This window comes from Octopus bimaculoides, chromosome 7, assembly GCF_001194135.2.
Source record: "Octopus bimaculoides isolate UCB-OBI-ISO-001 chromosome 7, ASM119413v2, whole genome shotgun sequence".
Taxonomy (NCBI): Eukaryota; Metazoa; Mollusca; class Cephalopoda; order Octopoda; family Octopodidae; genus Octopus; species Octopus bimaculoides.
The window spans coordinates 62,895,257-62,902,504 of record NC_068987.1 but is presented as its reverse complement, the minus strand read 5'-3'; positions in this window follow the sequence as shown (position 1 = coordinate 62,902,504).

Here is a 7,248-nt window from a genome sequence, read left to right as displayed (position 1 = left end):
GGGAACCCGTGGAAGAGGTAGGCCCAGGAAGACCTGGGCTGAGGTGGTGAGGCAAGACCTTCGTACATTGGGCCTCACCGAGGCGATGACTACTGACCGAGACCTTTGGAAATGTGCTGTGCGTGAGAAGACCCGGCAAGCCAAGTAAGATCGTTGCCAGTGCCCCTGGATTGGCTCTTGTGCGGGTGGCACATGAGATGCACCATTTTGAGCGTGGCCGTTGCCAGTACCGTTGCCAGTACCGTTGCCAGTACCAATTGGCTTCCTATCGGAAGTTGAAAACAAGTGCAGACACTCATCAGAGATGACCGAAAGGAACTGTATGGCATGGGATCTTCTCTACTGGTGACCTGAAAGTGTAATATTTGGTTTGTAGATGTTACAACTTTTGTAATAATCCACAATGAAATTTGTGGAAGAAATTGCCCAGTTCACTTACATGGAGAACAAAAGTTAGTTCATTGGAGTTATGTCCCTTGGATTAGGACTAAAAACCGCTGCTTTAGTATACATGATATAGTTTGGCTGAAGTGAGCGTGAAGTGGGGCTAGAGATGTGTGGGGATATTTGGAGTGGGGATGAGGGATGGTGGGGAAGAGTTAATTTTAAAATCATGTATGCATATGTGTGTATGTGCATGTATACATACCAAACCTGGGTCACCACATCTCAAATTCATCAGATTGCAGTGAAAGGAAACACCAATGGCAGAGCTCCAATGTTTATATTTATAGTGCAGTTGGTCAGTTTGCCAAGGCATATCTGTATTCATGAGGGCAGGTGCAAAAAATCTCACTTTTACAAGTTATTTAGGTACCTGGATGAAGAGAGTTCTTCAGGATGATTTTTTTCAGCCAAACAGAGCCTGCACCGCTTACTGCTGTTAAAATATGGTTTGCACTTTTTTAATATCATCCACTTGATATTTTATTGCACTATTTTTCTTCAGTGTTCAAACATGCTTCCTACTGTTGTGATATTTTACCTTCCTAATATATTAAACAAGGATTTGTGTTTGCAGAGTCTGGTTCTGAAGGGACCCTCTATTGCACCAACATGTTTTTGCACATCCATCACTCCATTGACATCTTTCAACATCACCTTCACCTCATATACAATGGCTTCTGTATTGCACTGGCCATTTAGTAGGTATATAGCATTACCTCCGAATAAGCAAACCGCCTCTATGTTTCTTAGGAACCATGTTGGACGGTTTTAGTTTCTGCCATAATGATCTACGAGGTAATCTATTGTGTAATGCTTCAGCTACAGTTATTTCTAATGCTGCCATTTTTGTACTGTGAAAAGTTAACAATGTTTTGAACAGGTTTGTTTGTTGCAGTATGCATTTTACTGTTTTCGCAGTAACACTGAAACAATCCATCCACCCATCTTCTCCATCCACTCTTACTGGGAGGGTCATGAAGTAAAGTCCTCAGACACTTATTCCTTAGAGGGTCCTATCAGTAGCAACCATCATTACACTTTTTGGTTGAATTCCCAAGCATGACCAACTGAGACTATCAATACTATCCAACCATTACATTCTTAGTCTACCTCTAGGTCTCCTGCCAGTTAGTTTGGCTTGAAGAATTTGTCTTACATGTGGAAGGTAGGCATGAAAACCAAATTGAAGAATGCAAGTTTGACACCAAATTCTATGGGTGAATTATTGATTTGCACAATGATGATGCTTGACAAGTTTGTTGGTAGGTATGAGATTTCAATAAATTGCAAATAAATTTTGTTTGCCCCATATATTTAGACCATCAGCTTCAAAGAGATTCACATCTATTAGCTGCTATAAATAGTCAGATAAAAGTTGGATTAATAGCGGTTCTTTCTTTGCTCTTCTTTAGTTGGTGATGCACTGTGGACAAATTGGTACCCTGTTCCCAATCACTGCATTGATACCAGGATAACCCCAAAGAGAAGATTAGTCCTTCTCTTTAGGGCTAACAGATATTTTGTGGGTGAGCAATAATGGTTCATGTTTTGCCATGTCAGAATTTGCAGAGTTCAGTCAACAGAATGGTGGTATTAACCATAAGATCGTAGTTCCCCATTGTCAGACATCAAATCGTTGAGCTGATTATTCAGTTAGATGAGAGAAAATGGAACATGATAAATGTCTGGGGTAACACTAATAACAAGTCTGTCCTGTTTTCTGCTCGTGTGTCAAACAATATTGCATATTACTACAAGAGTTACTCCTGTAGAAGTGTTGATGAAACAACATTTGCACATCAAACTTGATCATGCAAAGCCTTATCATTTTATCCACTGAACACAACAATCAGAAAATCACAAGTTTCACCACGAAAGATCTTTTCATTTACGTCCATCTGATAAAGGTGACAGTATTATTTGCCCAACACTTTTGTTCTTAATCTTTGTGGTCAGCTGGTTACATAGTAGATACAGTTGGTCTGCAGTTTTTCATAATTTGACAACAAAATGCCTTATTATCAGCGTCATCAAAATCATACCAATTCGCGTTACTGTCTACTGAGCCAACACTTCCATCTTTCTACAATGATCTGAGATCCTGTGCTGTGGGGCTGAAATTGACTGCCCCCTGCTTTTAGCTGGTGATTCACCCTCAGTGAACAACATACTAAAACGTCGATTTCGTCATTATTCAATTGTGATTGATGTCAAATTCGTCAGATTCGATTGTGATTGATGTCAAATCAGACAGTCCTTTCCTCCTAGAGAAAAAAGAAACCCCGAAAATTAAAAGAAATTTTCTTCGTCCTTTTTTTTCTTTTTCACTTCAAGCTGATTTTAACTTCTTGAAACAAGTAGGAAAAATCAATTTTCCGAGATCTGCCTTTTATTTATGCTTCAAATTGTAGCATTTCCTTCTGTGGCCTATTATAACAGCTGTAAAAGATTTTAGTGTATGATTGTACAGGAGGTAATTAACTGAGTTAACACCGGTAAATCTCCAGTTAGTTGATGCTGACTTAGCGTAACGTGTCCGAATTCGTGTTTTATATAAAAGTATTACACCACAAAATTAGCTTTATTTTTTGATAAACCACACAAGAAGTATGTGGGATGACTTCATAACGTCAAACTTTGATATAATTTCCAACATTAATTCTCGTCTTTTAGTCTCTACGGGATTAATGACGAAATCAATAAAGTGAAGGGAAACAACTTTAACAAATTGTTTCCAGGCACTGACTCCTTTTACTTCTGAAAAAGTGAAGTTGACAAATGTTTTCTTTTAAGTCAGTAATAATAAGTGTAAAGAATAGAATTACGTCAGTAATTATATTCGAGTGAAAAATATATAACAATATTAGAAAATAATATTTCATAACTTTTAAACATGCAACAATGCTTTTTCCGTTGCAAGGATAAGTTCGATTCCACGTCTGCATCGGTACCAGGGTCGAGGCTAATGTATGATGAGAATGAGCTTTTGTGGTAGTAAGCCTAACAAATCCTCGATTCTTGAGGCTTTTATGGAGTATCATGCACGCCGACTGAATACTAGTCGCGTTGATTGCCACGAGGAGATTATCCTATTTATTCAACGAACCCCTATATAAAATATCCCTTCTGGTATTAGTTTGATTGTTGGATGATGAGTAAGGGTCCACTGGAACCACTTTTTACCTGTTGGCCAGAGGCAGATACCTTGTAGAGGATGCCACCGTTAGCGACTCATTTGCTCTATCAAGTCTTTAATGCTGCTATAGAGTTAGGGTGGAGTTACTGCATTTATGGGTGAACGAAATAGTGGACTGCAACCCTACTTTTATACGTTATACAAACTAAAATAACAAATTATTTACACAGCTCTTGACTGGTACTTATTTTATCAAACTCATAAGCATAAAAGATAAAGACCACCTTTGAAAATTTGAACGCAGATATTAAAAGTATCTAAGTAAATGCCATTTCTCTCCATCCTTTCTAGTTAAATGTTAACATGTAGAAACCCATTATCTTCATCATTTAACGTCCATGTTCCATGCTGGCATGGTTTGAACATTTTGACAGGATCGACCGACCCCACCAAAACTATATTGTGCTCTAGTGTCTGGAGTGAAAAGTGATAAAAATAGAGGTGATTTGGTGTCTGGGTGAACCTCGAAGGTACAAGATGGGTAAAAATGAATGAGGTAGAGGGACCTGGAGTGCAGATGAGTGGAGGTTGCATGAGAATGTGGGTGTAGTAGGAAATGACTGACAGTGCAGTGCTGTAGAATAATAATGATGATACAGTAGACTGGAGGAAGATGAGAAAGATGGGATGGTGCTGGAGTGGGTGGAGAAGATGAAGGCGGGTGAGAGATGTATGGTGATGGAGGAAGAGAGATAATTTGGTGACTCAGTGGTACAGTGGGGGTGGGGATCAATGAAAGTGTGGGTGAAGAGAAGAGTATTAATGGATAAAGGATGGATAACAGGTGAACTGGCTCTGGATACTTAGAAAAGTAAGTGATATCAAGTAAGAACTGCAGCTGTAGCACCATTCCTTCATAGTCAGCCTACCAACTTTTCAATCCACCCTCATAGATTAACATATAGAATGTTACACAATCTTAAGGTGTAGTTTTGGTCTATAAGTATGTTTTACATTGGTAAGAAAGTTCTTGGACAAGTAATTGTTGCAAGTCATTGAAGCCGATCCAATGCAAACTGCCCGTCAACTTGCAGTATAGTTTCTTATTTCTTTATTGCCCACAAGGGGCTAAACATAGAGGGGACAAACAAGGACAGACAAAGGGATTAAGTCGATCACATCGACCCCAGTGCGTAACTGGTACTTAATTTATCGACCCCGAAAGGATGAAAGGTAAAGTCGACCTCGGCGGAATTTGAACTCAGAATGTAACAGCAGACGAAATACCACTTGCAGTATAGTTTGGTGTCTCCCATGTCACGATCATCAGCCACCTGCATCGTCTCGGCAAGGTCAGCAAGCTTGGAAAATGGGTGCCACACTAATTGACTGAAGCGAACAAACAAGCACGTGTCACTGCATGTCAAAGTCTGCTCTGGCAAAGCTGAAGATTCGATTGATTGGTGTCAGTAAGTGGGTACTGTATTCCAACATGAGGTGCACACGATCTTGATGTAGCAAAGGTCAACAGCCAAAACCTTCGCCAAACGGACCACTTGTGTGAAAGAAGGTTATGATCTCAGTTTGGTGGGATTGCTGTGGTGTGATCATATTGGATCTTCTCCCATGCAATACCACCGTTGACAAGGATGTCTACTGTCAACAAATTGACCATCTAAAGATCGCACTGGCTGAAAAATGCTCAAATTTGAAGAAGATAATTTACCACCAAGGCAACGCGCCAGCACATCGTGCAAAGAAGACATCAGAGAAGCTGAAGGAGGTGGGCTGGGAGATTATGGTGCACCCACCGTATTCTCCCGACCTTGTCCCTTCTGACTACCACTTATTCGCTGCCTTGAAATGTGCGATTGGCGACACAGTTCAAAAATGAAGAAGATGTGAAATTGTTCCTTTACGGATTTATTGATTCAAAGCCACGCAATTTCTGGATGAAAGGATTCAAAACTTTGCCTGAAAGATGGCAAAAGGTGATCAATAATGAGGGTGATTACCTTTTGGATTGATTGTTCTTTGTTGTTTTTTTAATTGTTAATAAAGTAATATGTTAAAAGTGTCCAAGAACTTTCTTACCAAACTGATAGAGTTCACTCAAAATCATGTGATGTAATTTTAATTACAAATTAAAAACGTAAAGCTTAATTTTTCAAGTAAAGATTCTCAGTATGAAAATATAAGAAAATGAGTTGACAAAGGAATAAATGCTGTTTCTTCTATAAGATGCAGTAAATTCATAGTTGAGTGCCTGAATAACACTTTATAGCTTCTTCAAAGTGTTATTCAGGCACTCAACTGTGAGTCTACTGCATCTTATACCAGAAATATCTGTAAACTAATGAAGTTGATAAGATAATCATGTATTCCTTTGTCAACTCATTTTCTTATTACTGCACTGTACTCTCTGAAGCATATGTATATTGAGTTCTTCGCAATGCTTAAGTGAAATATTAAAATATATAAATGTTGTAAAATTTCCTTTGTTGAATCTACTTTTTAAGAATCTTCTATATACTATTTCTCTATTATTTCAGATTGTCACATGACATCGGCTTAAAAGAATTGTTTACTTCAGTTGTATCCTCAATATTTATCATCTTTTAAAGATTAAAGAAGGATGTTATATAGAACAAATATAACATTATTTTATATAAATTTATGTTAGAATTACTGTGAAATATTTTCTCTGAACTGAGACCATTGTTTAAATTTTTCAAATTCACTCTAATAGAAGATGCTTTTACTTACTAATTAAATTTGGCAGTTAACTAATCATAAACACATTCATACAGGAGAGAAGCCATGTCACTGTAATATCTGTGGTACATCATTCTCTCAAGCAAATAATTTAACTACTCACAAACAAATTCACACAGAAGAGAAACCATATCATTATAATCATTCTCCACAAGAAGACTCTTAACTAGACATAAATGCCTTCATACAAGAGCAAAGCCATATCACTATGATGATTATGGGAAATCGTTCTCTCAAAGTGGTGAGTTAACTAAACATAAACGTATTCATACTGGAGAGCAGCCATATCACTGTAGTATCTGCAATAAGTCATTTTCTCACAGTAGTGATATAACCAATCACAGGCACATTCATATTGTAGAAAAACCATATCAATGTGATATCTGTGGTAAATCATTTTCTGCAGGGAATAACTTAATTCCTCACAAACGCATTCATACAGGAGAGAAACCATTGTGATGTCTGTGGTAAATCATTTTCTGTGAGTAGTAGTTTAATTAACCACAAACACATTCATACAAGAGACGAAGCATATCACTGATAAATGTGGTAAATCAATCTTTCAAATATGATATTTAAATAGACATCATCATCATCATCGTTTAACGTCTGCTTTCCATGCTAGCATGGGTTGGACGATTTGACTGAGGACTGGTGAAACCGGATGGCAACACCAGGCTCCAATCTAATTTGGCAGAGTTTCTACAGCTGGATGCCCTTCCTAACGCCAACCACTCAGAGAGTGTAGTGGGTGCTTTTACGTGTCACCCGCACGAAAACGGCCACGCTCGAAATGGTGTCTTTTATGTGCCACCTGCACAAGCCAGTCCAGGGGCACTGGCAACGATCTTACTCGAAAATCCTACGGGAGCCAGTCAGGCGGTACTGGC